The sequence below is a fragment of the Lynx canadensis genome, chromosome B1 (genome assembly GCF_007474595.2).
Source record: "Lynx canadensis isolate LIC74 chromosome B1, mLynCan4.pri.v2, whole genome shotgun sequence".
In the NCBI taxonomy this organism is placed as follows: domain Eukaryota; kingdom Metazoa; phylum Chordata; class Mammalia; order Carnivora; family Felidae; genus Lynx; species Lynx canadensis.
This window is the reverse complement of record NC_044306.2, coordinates 75109749-75127667: the sequence shown is the minus strand read 5'-3', so window position 1 is coordinate 75127667 and position 17919 is coordinate 75109749. Positions and strand designations below refer to the sequence as shown.

Below are 17919 nucleotides of genomic sequence, written 5' to 3'. Positions count from 1 at the left end.
CGAAGCCACTGTGGAAAAGTTTGGCAGTTTCTCAAAAAGCTAAACATAGAATTCTACCACATAGCCCAGCAATTCCACTTCTAGGTATACACCCAAGAGAATGGAAAAGCAGACTCAGATACATGTACACCAATGTTCACTGCAGCATTATTTACAATAGCCAAAAGGGGGGAAACCCAAGTATCCACAAGCAAATGAAGAAATAAACAAAGTGTGGAATATTATCCAGCCATAAAAAGGAATGAAATTCTGATGCATGCTACAACATAGATAAACTTTGAAAACATTACAAGTGAAAAAAGCCAGACACAAACTCTAGGCGCATGGGTGGCTCAGTTGGCTGAGCAACCAACTCTGGATTTCAGCTCAGGAAATTCCCAGAATTGTGGAATCAAGGCCCACGACACTGTGTGCTGAGCATGGAGCCTACTTGGGATTCTCTCCCTTTCCTTCTGCCCTTCTTCCCCGCTAGCATGTCTGCACTGTCTCTCTCTTGGGGGGGGGGGGGAGTCAGACACAAAAAGAACAAATATTACTGGATGGTTCTGCTTACATGAAATATCTAGAATAGGAAAATTCATACAGCAGGAAGTACATATTACCAGGGCCTAAGAGAGGGGAAAATGAGGAATTATTACCTACTAAGCATAGAGTTTAATATTTCTTATCACCTTAAAAAAAACTGCCATACATTACTGAAAGAAACTAAAAGATAACCTAAGTAGAAGGTTTATAAGCCAGAATACTAAGTATTAATGTCAATTTATCATAATGTCTTATTATGACATGTTTATTAAATATTGTATAGAAGTCAATTCTCAAAATCTTGAGATTAGATACTTCACCCCAAAGAAGATATTCAAATGGCCAACAATACATGAAAAGATGCTCAATATTGACATCAGAGAAATACAAATTAAGCCAGAAATACTCCAACTTTGTGCTATTATTTTCATATATACATTTTAAACTGAACAATACAATCATAGTTTTTGCTTTAATCATCCGTAATTTTTTTAATTAAAAAAAATTATAGTTTTTATTATTACCCACATATTCACTTTTTTTTAATGTTGATTCCTTACTGTAAATGGCACTTGCAACCTGATGCCATTTCCATTCAGACTCAATGAACTTCCTTTAGAATTGCTTGCAATGCTGGTGGGCTGGTGAAAAATTCCATTAGTTTTTGTTTACCTCTTCAATGGTTCTTTTGCTTCTAGAATCTCTCTCAGTATATTCCCAGCTGCTTGGCTAGCCCTAACTTCTGCCCCATGCTACTGGAACTACAGGAGGCTGGGATGCATCCAAAGCCAAGAAAGCTACAAACATACAAGTCTTACACATTGCAGTTGCAGGCTTTTTTTTTTTTTTTTTTTTTTTTAACGTTTATTTTTGAGACAGGGAGAGACACAGCATGAACAGGGGAGGGTCAGAGAGAGGGAGACACAGAATCTGAAGCAGGCTCCAGGCTCTGAGCTGTCAGCACAGAGCCCGACGCGGGGCTCAAACTCACGGACCGCGAGATCATGACCTGAGCCGAAGTCGGCCGCTTAACCGACTGAGCAACCCAGGCGCCCTTGCAGTTGCAGGCTTTAAAGAGTAACCTTTAATCTGGCTTCTGCTTCATTTAAAGTCATTTTTTGTGGCTTTCACACAGATGAAGTTTAATATTTTATCCAGATTTTATAATTGTTATCTGAAGGATGGTTCACTCAACAACTACTTCACTGGCATCACTGCATCATTACCAGATGTCAGAATCTCAAAATTCTATTAATGTTGAGTGAAAAACTTCTCACATCCTTGATTTTCATTCCTCCCTCTGAATTACGACCTTCATCCCATCACATAAGAATTTAAAGTATTCCTACCATCTTCCAGTCTTTATTCTCTTAACTCACATAGTACATTAAGAGTAATTATTATCTATCATACTGCTTTTATCATTAGAAACAATGTTTTCTGTGAAAACCAGGAAACATGTAATCAGAAACATAATCTTAATTTTCAACTCCACCACCATCCATGAAATCATAAGTACATCACAATCTCTGTGATCCCTATTTCTACCATCTGCAAATGAGAACATCATCCACCTCATTAGTTAAGCTTAGAACCAAAATATAATAATTAATGCTAACAAGGGTAGACAAGAATTGGTCAAAGATATTATAGGGTTTGTAACATGAAAAATAGGTGAATGGTTAAAATCATTATATATAAAAAAAGAACAAACCGAACAGATTGGGGCACTTGGATAAGGAGTTCATTCACTGATTCAATAAGCATTTAGTAAATTCCAACAATGTATCAAGCATGTTCAAGGCAAATTTTTCAGCTTGAGAAATAATAATTTAGGGGTGCTAAGGACATAATAATTGAAATCAAACAGACAATGAAGGAAAATGTGGCATTTGTGAGTCATCACAAATTTGTGATAACCTACATAATAAAAACAGAGACCATCTCCTAGAAATGATACATAATGAGAAGGAGCAAGGAGCAAAGCTTCAATGAGTTTATACTTCAGAGGTATATGAAAGAAAAAAGCATTAACAAAAAGAACATGTAGCTGGAGAAATCACAGAAAAACCATAAAGCACAGTTATTATGGAATACAAGGGAGAAGTGAATGTTAAGAAGAAGCAAAATACCAAATGATATAAAAAAAAGAAAAAGTAGGACAGGATGAGAAATGAAAACACACAGATTTAGCAACTGGAACTCAGTCTTACCTTAGGGATGTTGTAAAGCACTTTAACATGAGCTTAACTATCTATCTGGTTAGGTAAGAAAAGTTTACTTTCACTTGAGGAAGCAGAATGCCAGTAGAAACAATAGTCAAACTGCAGAAGGTAGCCGAGTAAGAATTAAGAAACTGGACCACAAATCAAACAAGCTCAGTGATAAAGGGAAGGATAGGGAAAGAGTAAAAGTAAAAGGCATTTTTCAAGATTAAGTGTGATAAGATGGAGAACCCAGCATGGAAAATGAGAATAACAGAAAACAGCAAGGTTCAAGTGAAAGGAAGAAGGGATAAGATTAAGAATATAGATATTATCCTTTGAAAAAAATGAAAACATTTTGTTCTTTGAGTGAAGATAGAGGAAATAAAGTATAAAATATGAAATGAAAAAAGAATGAGAAAAATAGAAATAGGACTGGTCATTTGAGGACAGTGGAAAGGTTCCAAATAACTAATATTGAGAATGAAATAGAAGATCAAAATGAGATAAGGATCATCAGGAAGCACTGAGGCTAAGCTAGGAGGAAAAGTGTCAATTTATATTAGAAACTTCTAAAGACCATAATCAGATAGAACTCTACCAAATCTAGGAAGTCTATGAACAGGGAACAAAACCAAAGAAATGAACAGTTGTAATTATTTCAATTAACAGACTGGAAATTTCTGAAGAAAGATCAGAAGTATGGAAACCTTAAGTATTAATAAGAATAAAATATGAGATGACTACTAGATTAAAAGTGGGCTACTCTGGATCAACCTTTTCCTTAAAAGCGGGGGGGGGGGGGGGGGTGCGGTGAGTTCTGAAGGAAAAAGCTTTTAGGAAAACTTCCTTGCATGATGTTGCTACAGAAATTGTACTGGGAGAAAAGGGAGTCAATACTATTGTGTAATGGTTTTCAGACATTTGTACAAAAATAATGTGACATTTAGAATAATCCAAGTCCATTTGAGCTTTCCTCAGTAAGATTAAGTAGTGAAAGACCGTTCTGACAAAGAATAGTTTAATTATTCTATCCACACAACCCTGACCAATATCTCCAAGGTGTATTATGAAGCACATCAGTAGAATAGCAAACTCTAGGACATGAGCTGAGAATCTGCTACCTAGAATATAAAGCAACCCCGATTGACTTCAGTAAGAAATTAGTGGTTTAACTAAAGGGCAACTCCTCTTACTCTTGTAAGAAAAAAAGTGTCTCTATTAATATTAAAACCCCCATTTCAAATATAAATAACTCAGAATTAATATACACTTAATTATTGTTAGTAAGCATACAGAACAAGAGAAAGAAAGTATAGTGCACAAAAGCCATTTTGCCTTAATTCAGCCATAAATAGGTTAAACTCTCTTAACTGCCACATTTGACATATACCATAGAAGGAAGTAACTCTCAATTAAATCTTTTTTTATTATAACTGAAAATGTAATACCATCAAAAATGACATGTTTCACCTTTTATTTCCTTTTCCAATGCAAAATGTCCATGGGTGGTATAAAACAAACTATAAAAATATCACAGTGAAGAACAATGTTACCTACCAATTGGCACTTAAGTGGATGCTTAACCAGTGGACACCACAATTTAAAATCAACTAAAGGGGCGCCTGGGTGGCGCAGTCGGTTAAGCGTCCGACTTCAGCCAGGTCACGATCTCGCGGTCCGTGAGTTCGAGCCCCGCGTCGGGCTCTGGGCTGATGGCTCGGAGCCTGGAGCCTGTTTCCGATTCTGTGTCTCCCTCTCTCTCTGCCCCTCCCCCGTTCATGCTCTGTCTCTCTCTGTCCCAAAAATAAATAAACGTTGAAAAAAAAAAAAATCAACTAAAAAAAAGAATATCAGTAATTTTGGCTCTATAAAATTTCATTATTTGAAGTTAACACAGTATTAGATAATATGAATGATACAAACAAAAGTAAATTTCCCTAATAAAAATACATTAATCACACTATATTACAATCCCTTGCCCTTACGCAGAAAGCCAACGCTACTGAGTGATGATATTCCATTGTTATATGCCATTTCTCTAAAACCAACATTAGAAAACATTATAGAACAATTCATTCTGAAATATGCCTGCAACTGATAAAAGCCACATGATAAAAAATAAGGAACTAAAATTGTCCCATAAAAATCAAGAAGATACATACCTACTAAACTTGAAGGAAAAGTATACATATTCCATATGTAAGTTTACAAATACATCAAAAAATTAGTGCCTACAAATATCCTGCACAAGACTAAAATCAGTAAGATTCTCAAAATTTATTTTCTCCTCCTGGAAAAGATAAAAAGAATTCTGATAATAGTGTTAGCCTAAAAGGCCATAGTTTATTAAGGTATGACATCAAATATACCTTAAGTGCCATGATAAACTAAGGTATCATACAATCCAAAAAAACTAAACATGAATTCACAAGACTATTATCAATGGATATATCACACACAGCTAACATTTTCATGGTAACCCATGGGATCAAAACATAGCATTTTCCTTAAAACAATTAACTAAGGAATTGAAGCACAAATATAAAGATAATTGCTTCCTTTGGGCTTTGGCTGTCAAACACAAAAAATGCCAATGCTTTACAGTCCTGTGGTAATTAAAACCTTGTCACAGATCTAAACTATAAATGAATATTTATTTAAAGATAAATTTGCAATATGACACCAAAAGCACAAGCAACAAAAGAAAAAACAGATGAACTGAACATCATCAAAATTAAGAACTTCTGTGCTTCAAAAGATACCAGAAATAAAGTGAAAAGACAATCCATGGAATGGGTGAAAGTATTTGCAAATCCTATATCTCATAAGGGAATAGTTTTCAGAATATATAAAGAATGCTTACAATTTAACAAAAGACAACCCAATTAAAAAATGAGCAAAAGATTTGAACACACACTTCTCCAAAGAACATATGTAAATGGTCAATAGGCACATGAAATAATGCTCATCATCAGTTATTATAGAAATGAAAATCAATACCACAATGAAATACCACTTCGCGCTCACTTGGATAGCTAAAACAAAAAATGACTAAAAGTAACAAGCGTCTATAAAGATGTAGAGAAGTTGGAATCCTCGTATCCTGTTGGTGGGATTATAAAATAGCACAGCCATTTTGACAGTTCCTCAGACTTATACAGTTATCACATCTTGCAATTCTACCCTTACCTTATTAAGTGCATATCCAAAAGAAATAAAAATATACATCCACACAAAAACTTATACCAGAATGTTCATTGCAGAAGCATTCCTAATAGCCAAAAGGTAGATACAATCCATCAACTGATGAATGGATACAAAAAATATGGTATATAATGGAATGGTTTTTCCCATAAAAATGAATGACACATGCTACAACATGGGTGAACCTTGAAAACATTACGCTAAGCGAAAACAGCCAGACACAAAAAGACAAATAGAATATGCTTTCTTTTATATGAAATGTCCACAATAGGCAAATCTATAGAAACTGAAAGTATTTAGTGGTTGCTTGGAGAAGGGGACTGTGGGGTAGGGGAGGCAGGCAGGGTGTTTAAAGGGAATTAGGGAATGACTGCTAACGGATACAAGGTGCGGTTGAAGTATCCTAAAATTAGATAGTAGTGTCAGTTACACACCTCTGAATATGCTAAAAACCACCAAATTGTACACTTATGGATGAATTTCTTGATATGTAAATGTATTCCAATAGTTACTAAAAATAAATTTGCAGAAATGAAATATATATCATAAGCATATACAATGCAAAGATGATTGCCTCCCTCAAACGAACTCAAATATATGCATCAATGGGGAAGAAAACACATTATGTTGATTTGTTCTACCTAATATATCTTCAGGAATCAGTTACCACATTTTATAATAGTAAAAATTTGAGATTTTTATAACATCATTTGCTCCTAAAAATGTACATTTACTATAAATATACAGTAAGCAGAATAGTGTAATTGTTCAATATTTAAGCATCAACTATGATTATAGAATTTTAGAAACACATTTGGTTAAATACATATTGTTTCAAACACATTAATAATCATAATAAGAAAAATCAATGTTTATTATTAAATATCTCTTCATATATCTAGGAAACTTTGATTAGCTAATCAAATAAATTTATTCATCCTTAGTAATATTTCATAGACTACATTAAAACAATTAAAAAGCTATATTATGACACTTGATAATCCAATGCCTCACATTGCTGAAGTATATTTAATAATTTTTAAATCTATCACTATTAACCAAAGCGTAAGTTTATGAAATTCTTAATATTAAAATGTTATTACAATGAAATTAGAGACCCCAAAGAGAAAATAGCTTAGGGCCTTACCAGAGTATTTGTCTTCATATTGACCTACTATGGTAAACAGGACCTAATGTAAGGAGGAGTCAAGTAATGGATGGCTAAAGAAGAAATCTGTATTACTGTCACCAGCTAATAGAAAACTGCTACAAGGGGCGCCTGGGTGGCACAGTCGGTTAAGCGTCTGACTTCAGCCAGGTCACGATCTCGCGGTCCGTGAGTTCGAGCCCCGCGTCAGGCTCTGGGCTGATGGCTCAGAGCCTGGAGCCTGTTTCTGATTCTGTGTCGCCCTCTCTCTGCCCCTCCCCCGTTCATGCTCTGTCTCTCTCTGTCCCAAAAATAAATAAACGTTGAAAAAAAAAATTAAAAAAAAAAAAAAAGAAAACTGCTACAAAAATCTCACATGAGGAAAATTGTGTTTCCTTCACCAAAGTACTAGCATTCTTGCCCGCTAAGACAGCTCTGCCATCGAACTCTTTTAATACTCAGATTGCACACTAAAAGAATTTTCTGGATACAGTGTATAGAATAAATCAGAAGGAATCAGAATAAATCTATAAAGAAATTCTAATACCAAGTAAAAATTATAAGAAATATAAATTATATTTGTTATTTACACTGACTATTGTAAACGTCACTAAGGAACATACATGCAAACTTAAGTAACATGCAAAATATTTAACACTGAAAGTATGTACTTACCAAATACTTAGGTAGCCTGTTAAAAATCCCTCTGCTGGTTGAGATTCCCTAAATAATAATAATAACAAAATGAAGAGGAGGAAAAGGAGGAGGAAGAGAAGAAGAAAGAACTTTTGAACTTCAGAAGTTACCCCTACTCTGTAAAATCTAGCCAAGAATCCCACTTGTTTTTTTACAACACTTAAACACATCACATGCTGAAACTTTGGCACATGATAAATATAAAACAATTTTTCCTAATGTTAGAAATAATTTAAATTTTATGTATAATATATGGAAAAGCTAATGAATTATCAAGATATTGGTAGAGTTTACTAGACTACAAAGAATGAGCTCTATAACAAATTAGATTTCAAAAATTACCAACCAAGACAAGAGCAAACTAACAAGGTCTTAGAGAAGCACTGTTAAATTCTTCCTGACCATCAACAGACAATATCATACACTACACTTCTGGTATCTGTAGTTACCACCTTGTAAGCAGCATCTAGACAACCTAACTACAGAGTTAAAGTACAGACAAGGAGGTGGAAAAGTCTTTACAAGGTATTCACTCTATTTTTTTTCATTAACATAAGGAAGCATTTTAAATTCAACCTTACATTGACAGAAAAAAATTAAAATATTTTATCTACAATAAAAGGAAATGAATGTATAAGCAGGCAGATTACTTTTACTATTTACAAAAGTTAGTTATCAATAATTTTATAACAAGCATGGTATATACCCTTTCAATCAGGTCTCAAGTCAAAATAATCTTCAAAACAGGGGTGCCCAGGTGGCTCAGTCGCTTAAGCGTCTGACTTCAGCTCAGGTCATGATCTCACAGTTTGTGAGTTCGAGCCCCGCATTGGGCTGACAGCGCAGAGCCTGGAGCCTGTTTCAGATTCTGTGTATCCCTCTCTCTCTGTCCCTTCCCTGCTCATGCGTGCGCTCTCTATTTCTCTCTCAAAAATAAACATTTAAAAAAAAATTTTTTAATAATAATCTTCAAAACAAAGTTCAAAATTCAAGAATAAAGCACTAACTATAGAGATTTTATTGCTTGCCAGGCACATTGCCCACAACTTGAAAAAACTTATACACACTTTTCTTAAATTAGCTTTATAGATTAAAAAAAAAGTCTTATAGAAATTAAATCGCCTGCTTAAATATAACAGCTGCCTTTGACTGAAGAACCCAATGTCTTTAAGGCACTGTACTCTTCAAAAACAAAACAAGTAAGACAGAATACAATTCACAAAACTAGACTGCCTCTTTTAGAGTCAGGAAAAAATGTTTTTAAATCCCTTTTAAAGAATTACCAGAATACAAAATCATGTATCTTACTAACAGAAAATGTTACCATACCAGAACTTAAAATATCACATACAAAATAAAATAAAAATGTTTTCTTATGAGTAAGGCATACCAATAGATTTTCTATCACTACCACTGTTAAAATCAAAATCCATTAAATTCATTACATCCATCCACAGGCCATAAAAAAAGGAAGGAGAGAAAGTGTATCAGAGACCTAAACAATAAATTTTAAAACAATTAAGCTTTTGGGAAGCCTGGGTGGCTCAGTCGGTTAAGAGTCCGACTTCGGTTCAGGTCATGATCTTGCAGTTCGTGAGTTCAAGCCCCACATCAGGCTCTGTGCTGACAGCTTGAAGCCTGGAGACTGGTTCGGATTCTATGTCCCCCTTTCTCTCTGCCCCTCCCCTGCACTCGCTTGTGCACACACGTGCTCTCTCTCTCTCTCAGAAATAAACATTGAAAAAAAAATTTTTTTTAATAAAGGTTTTATGAGAGAAAAATATTGTCATGACTTTGAAATAGGCAAAGATTTCCTAAACAAGACACAAAGATCAACACAACAAATGGGGCTTCATTACAATTTAAAAGTAGTATTCTTTAAAAAGTTAAAATGCAAGCTACAGAGCAGGAGGAAATATTCATAATGCACATGCCCAACAAAGGACTCAGGTATGAAAATTTTTGTAATATTTATTTATTTTTGGGAGAGAGAGAGAGAGAGAGAGACAGAGCATGAATGGGGTGGGGCAGAGAGAGAGAGGCACAGAATCCGAAGCAGCCTCCAGACTCTGAGCTGTCAGCACAGGGCCCAACACGGGGCTCAAACTCATGAACCATGAGATCATGACCTGAGCCAAAGTCAAACACTTAACCAACTGAGCCACCCAGGTGCCCCCAAAATATTTTTTTTAGAAAAACAACTTCAAATCATCAAAAACAAGACAACCCAATTTTTAAGATAGGCTGAAGACCAAACAAAACTTAACAAGAAAATAATTTCAAAACCCAATAAGCATATTGAAAAGGTACTCAATATTACTATTAGGAAAATACAGACAACATAATAAGATACTATTATCAACCAAAATGTGTAGTATTTATTTAAAAACCAGACAATGCCAACTGCAAGTGAGAAAGTACAGCCACTGGCATTCTCATACACTGCATGTAGGAATGTAAATTAGTATAACCGGAATGGAAAACTATTTGGAAGTACCTACCAAAGGTGAACATATCCATACCCAATGACTAAGTAATACCATTCTTAAGTATGCACTCAATAGAAATGTGTACATATGTGCACAAGGAGCTATATACAAAGTTTATCACAGCAGCATTATCTTAAAGAGCCCAAAACTCCATATAATCCAACGTCCACCAGGAAAGGGGTGAAATAAACTATAGCATTACATGTTCGTGTAATCTTAAACCTCAGTGGAAAAAAAGGAAACTAAAAACAAAACAGGATACATATCACAAACATAATGTCAGGTGGGAGTGTGTGAGTGTGTGTGTGTGTGTGTAATTTATTAAATTCAAAAAACAAGCCAAACTAATCTCTGACCACAAAGTCAGAATAGAGTTAACTTTGGGATAAAGGCGTTATTTGATTGGGACAGAACACAGGGAAGCTTTAGAGAAGTAACTATCTTGATCTAGGTTACAATTACAAAGATGTGTTCACTTTGCAAAAGTGTATCAATATAGAAGTATTAATCTACTCTTCTACTTTGTCTGGCCTGGTAGACTCCTCCAAAACTCCAATCAGCCAAAAATTGTCATCAGCGTTCTACTAGTAGGTAGCTGACCACTCAGGTACAGTTCTCAGACATAAGGTGCACAAGTAACCCTTTCACAAAACTGATTTTTTAATCAGTTTAACCATTTGTTCCACCCCCAAGCCAGATACCTGCTTCTTCTAATTCAGGTATTTACCTTTCTTTTTTTATTTTTTGTAATTTTTTTTCAGTTTATTAAACTGAAAAAAATTATTTTGAGAGAAGCGGGTGGTGCAGAGTGAGAGAATCCCAAGCAGTCTCCACACTGTCATGCAGAGCCTGATACGGGGCTCAAACTCATGAACTGTGAGATGGTGACATGAGCCGAAGACAAGTCAGACACTTAACCGATCAAGGAGCCCAGGCGTCCGAGGTACTTCTCTTTCTAAATGGTATTCACCAGGTTACTCATCAAGAGTAAGACTTACCATTCCCACTTTGGGAAATTTTGATATGAATAAATGTTAATTTGAGAGACATCTTAGAACTAAAAGGGGGAGAAAACCTCCCTTAAGAGAAGGTTGCCTTATCTTCCTAAAAGAGAAAGATCAACTTACTGAATATAAGGAAGACCTCTCCAGAGGTCACACATCTCAGCAAACAAGAGATATACTAGGAAAAGGATCAGGATCACAGAGTTATTAATTCTGAAGCTGAGAACCAACAGATCCCATCCAACATCTAAAGAGCCTGCAGAACTAGACATGGGTTTATTAAAAAAAATTACCTAACTATAATTTCCAGTAATACTAAAGATCCCAAAGAGGACAATAAGGATGTAAGTAGAACAGTCTTCCCCTAAAACAAAAGAGACGCAGAATGAATGAATTCAGTGACTACATACCGTTCACCTAGCAATAAATTTAATAAAGATTGCTCATGAACTATAACCATGCAAATATTTGTATTTGAAAATCTTGCATCTTTAAATATACTTATTTATATATGTTATGCTAATGATATATTTCCCTATATTATTTATTATTCCCTATATACTGTTATTTTTTGTTGTTTTCTATTTTAATTTTGTAGGTGGAAAAGCAAGAGGTAGACTGGTGATGAATATAAAAAAAGCAGGATCTCAGCTAGTCAAAAGTTGTAAGTAGTTAGAAAGATCAGATCTTGAATAACCTGGAACAAACATCATTTCTCAAATTACCCATCACCCATTCAATTTAGCCTAATTACAATATTTCACAAATCAACCCAGTACAAATCAACAGTGTATCTCCACCTTATACAGAAGTGAATCCCAGTACAACCTTCAAATGTTTTCAAAAACCTTCACCCCATCACATTTTCTGCAAAAGATGTAAATTTGCACTTTAAAAATCTCATGTTGCACTTCTATTTCCTGAACAAAGAAGACACAGCACTCAGTATTTATCCTCTGAAGCATCTTGCCTGATTGCTTCAAAACTGCAAAGAAATGCTTAAACAATACTTCAAAGAGTTTGAAAGGAATCCCTCAACATTCTTTTTTTTAATGTTTATTTTATTTTTGAGAGAGACAGAGACAGAGTATGAGCAGGGGAGGTGCAGAGAGAGAGGGAGACACATAATCGGAAGCAGGCTCCAGGCTCCAAGCTATCAGCACAGAACCTGACACGGAGCTCAAACTCACGGACTGCAAGATCATGACCTGAGCCGAAGTTGGACACTCAACCGACTGAGCCACCCAAGCACCCCAGAATCCCTCAACATTCTGATTACCGTAGACACTATTTACAAATTTAAAAAGTAAATTCATGGTATCTTTAAAATATCTGACTTGTCCCAGCTGCTACAACACTACAAAATACAAGTTTTGTTGTGAATCATCTACATTTTATACATAATCCTTTTCGTTACACAAATACTCTTTTATAAAGTTAAGCCCCCACCATATTCTTCAACATTCCCACAAACCTTACAAGTATTTCTAAACTCCTCATAAGTTCTTGTAAATTGCCAATTTTTACAATGTACTTCTTTCGAAGCTTGTGCCTTATATATCTTTCACCACCATTTTCACGCTCCTTAAGTCAACACAAGCCCCAACTGATCATCTTATTGCAGTGACATATACAACCACTGTGAGAATTCTAAACCCTTTCCAGAAACATGGCCTTTATCTAGAAACATAAATTGCTACCTTGATATCTGCAAGTGGCAGATTCTACAATAGATTGAAACTTTACTGGGTCTTAACATCTCATATAATCCCTAAAACTACACTATTCAGACTAAGTTTTTAAAAATGAGGAAAAGAATGATACAATAACTGAAAAAAAGAGTAAAGAATAAACCTATTAACCTTAAACCTGGTACTATAAAACTTGATGCGTACAATTTTAAAGAAAAGAAGAATTTCACAAAATCAAGTGTATCAATACTATTTAACAACTAGAGAAAACACAAGCCCAAAAGAATTTATCTGAAATAATATAAATAGCAAAAGGCAGCCTATCTAAAACCAAGTATTGTGAATCCCACGATCCCCAAGATCCTTTTCTTTCTTTCTTTTTTTTTAAGTTTCTAATTTATTTATTTTGAGAGCGAGCGAGTGTGCACAAGCCAGCATGAGTGGGGGTGGGGAGATAGAAAGAGAGGGAAAGAGAGAATCCCAAACAGGCTCTGAACTGCCAGGGCAGATCCTAACATGGGGCTCCATCCCATGAACGGTGAGATCATGACCTGAGCCGAAATCAAAAGTCTATCGCTTAGCCAACTGAGCCACCCACGTGCCCCCCACCAATATCCTTTTCTATTACCCTACTGGCTTCAAGGAATTAGGATTTAAGGTCTAATCTTATTAAAAAGTTAAAACATTTTCCCTTTCCATTCAAAACAAATTATTCCAACGACCCACAGAGGCATACACATTCCTTCCAAGTGTACAATGAAACATTCACCAAAATAAAACAAGCCTTAACAAAATTTAAAGAATTAAAAGAACTAAAAAAATACAAAATAGGTTATCTAATGGAACTAAGCTATTAATAAGTAAAAGAAAAATACCTCCCAAAAAATCCCTAAAATAAGAATTCAACTACATATCTAAATAACCAATGGATCAAAGAAGGCTCAAAGGAAATTAGAAAATGAAAATAAATACAACATATCAAAATTAGTATGATGCAATCAACATAGTGTTTAGATGGAAATTAATGGCATTAAATGCCTATATGTGAAATGAAAAAGAGGGGCACCAGGGTGGCTCAGTTGGGTGAGCACCCAACTCCTGATTTCAGCTCAGGTGATGAACTCATGGTTGGTGAGTTTGAGCCTAACATAGGGTTCTGTGATGACAGTGCAGCACCTGCTTGAGATCCTCTCTCTTCCTCGCTCTCTGCCCCTCCCCCACTTGCATGCTCACTCCCTCTCTCTCAAAATTAAATAAACTTAAAAAGAAGAAGAAGAAGAAGAAGAAGAAGAAGAAGAAGAAGAAGAAGAAGAAGAAGAAGAAAAGTTTTAAATTGAAAAGATTCCACCTTAAGAAACTGGGCAAAGAAGAAGAGTAAGATAAACTCAAAGCAAACAGCACGAAGATAATAATAAAGAGCAGAAATCAATGGATTTCAATGGAATTGAAAACAGTAAAATAGAGAAAAATAAATGGATGCAAAAGCTAGTTCTTTAAAAAGCTCAATAAAATTAATAAACCTCTACCTAGACTAACCAAGGGGAAAAAAAAGAGAAAGATAATATAAATTACCAAGAGGACTGAAAGCAGGGATCTTCACTATAGACTTTAGACATTAAAATAATTACAGAATACTTATCATAATTAGGTAATACAAATTAATGCCTACAAATTCAGGAACTAAAATGAAATGTATCATTTCATCCCAAAAGAGAAAAACTGCCAAAACTCATTCAAGAAAAAGCAGATAACCTGAATTTTCTGGTATATATTAAAGAAAACAAATTTGTAGTTAAAATTTTTCCAAAAACTAAAATACATGCTTTGAAGTTTCATAACAAATGCTACAAAATATGTAGGAGAAGTAATGTCAATTAAATACAATTTACTCCAAAAGAAGTAGAATTTACTCCCAACTCAAAGTACCAAAGCAAGACAAAGATACTGTAAGAAAACAGCAGAAACAACATCCTTCATGAACATATACAAAATTGTTCAACAAAATAAGCAAACTCATCTCTCTCCTCCAGCCATCCAAGATGCTGAAAGGAAAGAAGACTAAGGGGAAGAAGGCGGTCCCAGTCCCTGCTGTTATAAAGAAGCAAGAGGCCAAGAAGGTAGTCAATCCCCTGTTTGAGAAAATACCCAAGAACTTTGGCACTGGACAGGACATCCAGCCCAAAAGGAACCTCAACCACTTTATCAAATGGCCCCGCTACATCCAGCTGCAGCAGCAAATGGCTATTTTCTATAAACGTCTAAAAGTGCCTCCTGCAATTAACCAGTTCACCCAGGTCTTGGACTGCCAAACAGCTACTCAAATGCTTAAGCTGGCCCACAAACACAGACCAGAGACAAAGTGAGAGAAGCGGCAGAGATTATTGGCCCAAACCTTGAAAAAAGCTACCAGCAAAGGGGATGTCCCCACTAAAAGGCTGCCTGTTATTCAAACTGGGGTTAATACTGTCACCATCCTGGTAGAAAACAAGAAGGCTCAGCTGGTAGTAATTGCACATGATGTGGATCTCATTGGCTGGTTGTATTCCTGCCTGCCATGTGACATAAGCTGGGGGTTCCCTACTGCATCATCAAGGGGGAGGCCAGGTTGGTCCACAGGAAGATCTGCACCACTGTCACTCTCACACAGGTTAACTCAGAAAACAAAGGACCTCTGGCCAAGCTGGTAGAAACTATCAGGACCAATTACAATGACAGACATGATGAGATGTGCCATCACTGGGAAGGCAACATCCTGGGTCCAAAGTTAGTGGCTTGCATTCCCAAGTTGGAAAAGGCAAAGGCTAAAGAATTAGCCACCAAACTGGGCTAGTAGACGCTATTGAATTTTCTGTATATAAAAGTAATGAACAGTTCTCTTTCAAAAAAACATAAATAAGCAAACTCAACCCAGCAATATAAAAATGAGTAACAGCTCATAAGCAAGTAGAGTATACAGCAAGAATACAAAGCTGGTCCAATATTTGAAAATCAAACAAGGAAAGAGATCATGTTAATGAAGCAAGAAAAACCACACAGCTAATGATGAAGCACTAGACAAAATCCAGCATCCATTTCTCACCAATAAGGAAAAAAAATAAATAAATAAAGCAAAGCAGTAATTTTCTTAAACTACTAAAGGCTGTCTAAATAAACTTACAGCTAATTCTATATTTAACAATAAACAACTAATAAAAGACCAGGAGCAAGGCAAAGACATTTATTCGATTCAGCATCATTACTGGAAGCCCTAGCAAGAACAGTTAGGAAAAAATAAGAAAAAAGGCATACAAATTGGAAATGAATAAATGAAAAATGGTATTGGAGTGCCTGGGTGGCTCAGTCGGTTAACCATCCAACTTCAGCTCAGGTCATCATCTCACAGTTCGTGGGTTCGAGCACAGCATCAGGCTCTGTGCTGACAGCTCAGAGCCTGGAGCCTGCTTCAGATTCTGTGTCTCCCTTTCTCTGTGCCCCTCCCCTGTTCACAATCTCTCTCTCAAAAATAAATAAACATTAAAAAAAAATAATTCATCTTTAATGACCATTTTACAAGAGTTTTGAAGGTCAAGACCCCTGTCTTCTATTTTGTCTTTAAGAATAATTTTTACAAATGAGTAAAATCTAGAAACATACATTTTCTCTGGTGCCAAACCTGATTCTAACAAACTATCTAGCACTAAGAAATAACATATACTAATATACATAACCTTGGCATAAATGTATGTTTTTAAGAAAATTTATAGCATATTCCAAACTTTCCAATTGAATAACCCTATTAGGTGACTGGAAAGTTTTCTAAATATAAATACTTGAAAATATGGCCAGAAAAAACAAAACTTGGCTGGACATTCCTATACTGAAAGAGCTCTGAGTCTCCACTCCTACACCTTCTATCTTCAATTACTTCCACGTGGAAAATATTCAATTAACATTCATGTCTTGACTACCTCTTTTTAAAAGGCACTGCATATAAGCATATATCACAGCAAATAACCCAAATTATGTAATCAAACTTCCAAGTATAAACAAATTATTTACAAAAGAGAAATTTGTATAGGCACTCAAAGCTTATCATCTCTTCCTTTAAGTCTTTTCCTTAAGGTAGATGAGATCTAGACTAAGATTTATTATGTTATCAGTGGAAACTCCATAGACCCACAGTAGTCCATGACATATGATTTCTGAGCAAAGTTAGAATGAAGAACATTTTTCTAATAAACACGGCTACATAAATAAATGTTATCTTAATATAGATGCCTTCCATAAGGCAGTATCACTAAGACCCATCCAAATAGGTTCACTTTTAATAAACTATTTACTAAGTCATGTGATAGTCATGTGATATCTTAAAAAGATCCACTTTACAATATGGCACACTCAACTACATATGATTTTGTTATGTATATAAAAAGGAACTATCATGTGTCACTTATACATCTGATTGAAATATTAAATAAACTTGTAATAAAAATTATATGCCAAGAAACTATGAAGAAAGTAGATATGAATTTAAATATTTTCAATTATTCTGGTGACTTCTATCCTTTTGTCTATTTTGCAAATTCTCGTTAATGTGGTTCTTTACCATTTAAAATGTATGTAACATGGGCCACCTGGGTGGCTCAGTCAGTTAAACGTCCAACTTCAGCTCAGGTCATGATCTCATGTTTCATGGGTTCAAGTCCCATGTCGGGCTCTGTGCTGACAGCTCAGAACCTGGAGCCTGCTTCAGATTCTGTGTCTCCCTTTCTCTCTGCCCCTCTCCTGCTCTGGTGCTCTCTCTCTCTCTCTCTGTCTCACACTCTCTCAAAATAAACATTAAAAATTTTTTTTCAATCCGTGTAACAAACAAAATAACCAAGCAATTCTACATTTTATAACTATTAAGGATAATTACATGTCTTTTTAAAAATCTTTATATTAGCACCAGTTTTATTTATTACTCCAGCTCTAGGG

The 17919-nt window shown here is 35.3% G+C and overlaps 1 protein-coding gene and 1 pseudogene across 5 annotated transcripts in view; one reads left to right on the top strand and one right to left on the bottom strand.

Annotated features, from left to right (window-relative positions):
- The window catches only part of FBXW7 (F-box and WD repeat domain containing 7), a 221891-nt gene that overhangs the window by 147044 nt on the left and 56928 nt on the right, over window positions 1-17919 (bottom strand). Inside the window, exon 2 of one of the 5 annotated variants that reach the window (XM_030312915.2) lies at window positions 7759-7806. The exons of the other annotated variants lie outside the window; for them this stretch is intronic. The gene's annotated coding sequence lies outside the window, so the exon portion shown is untranslated. The remainder of the gene's footprint in view (window positions 1-7758; window positions 7807-17919) is intronic. 5 annotated transcript variants of the gene reach the window in all.
- On the top strand, window positions 14988-15828 carry LOC115512165 (annotated as a pseudogene).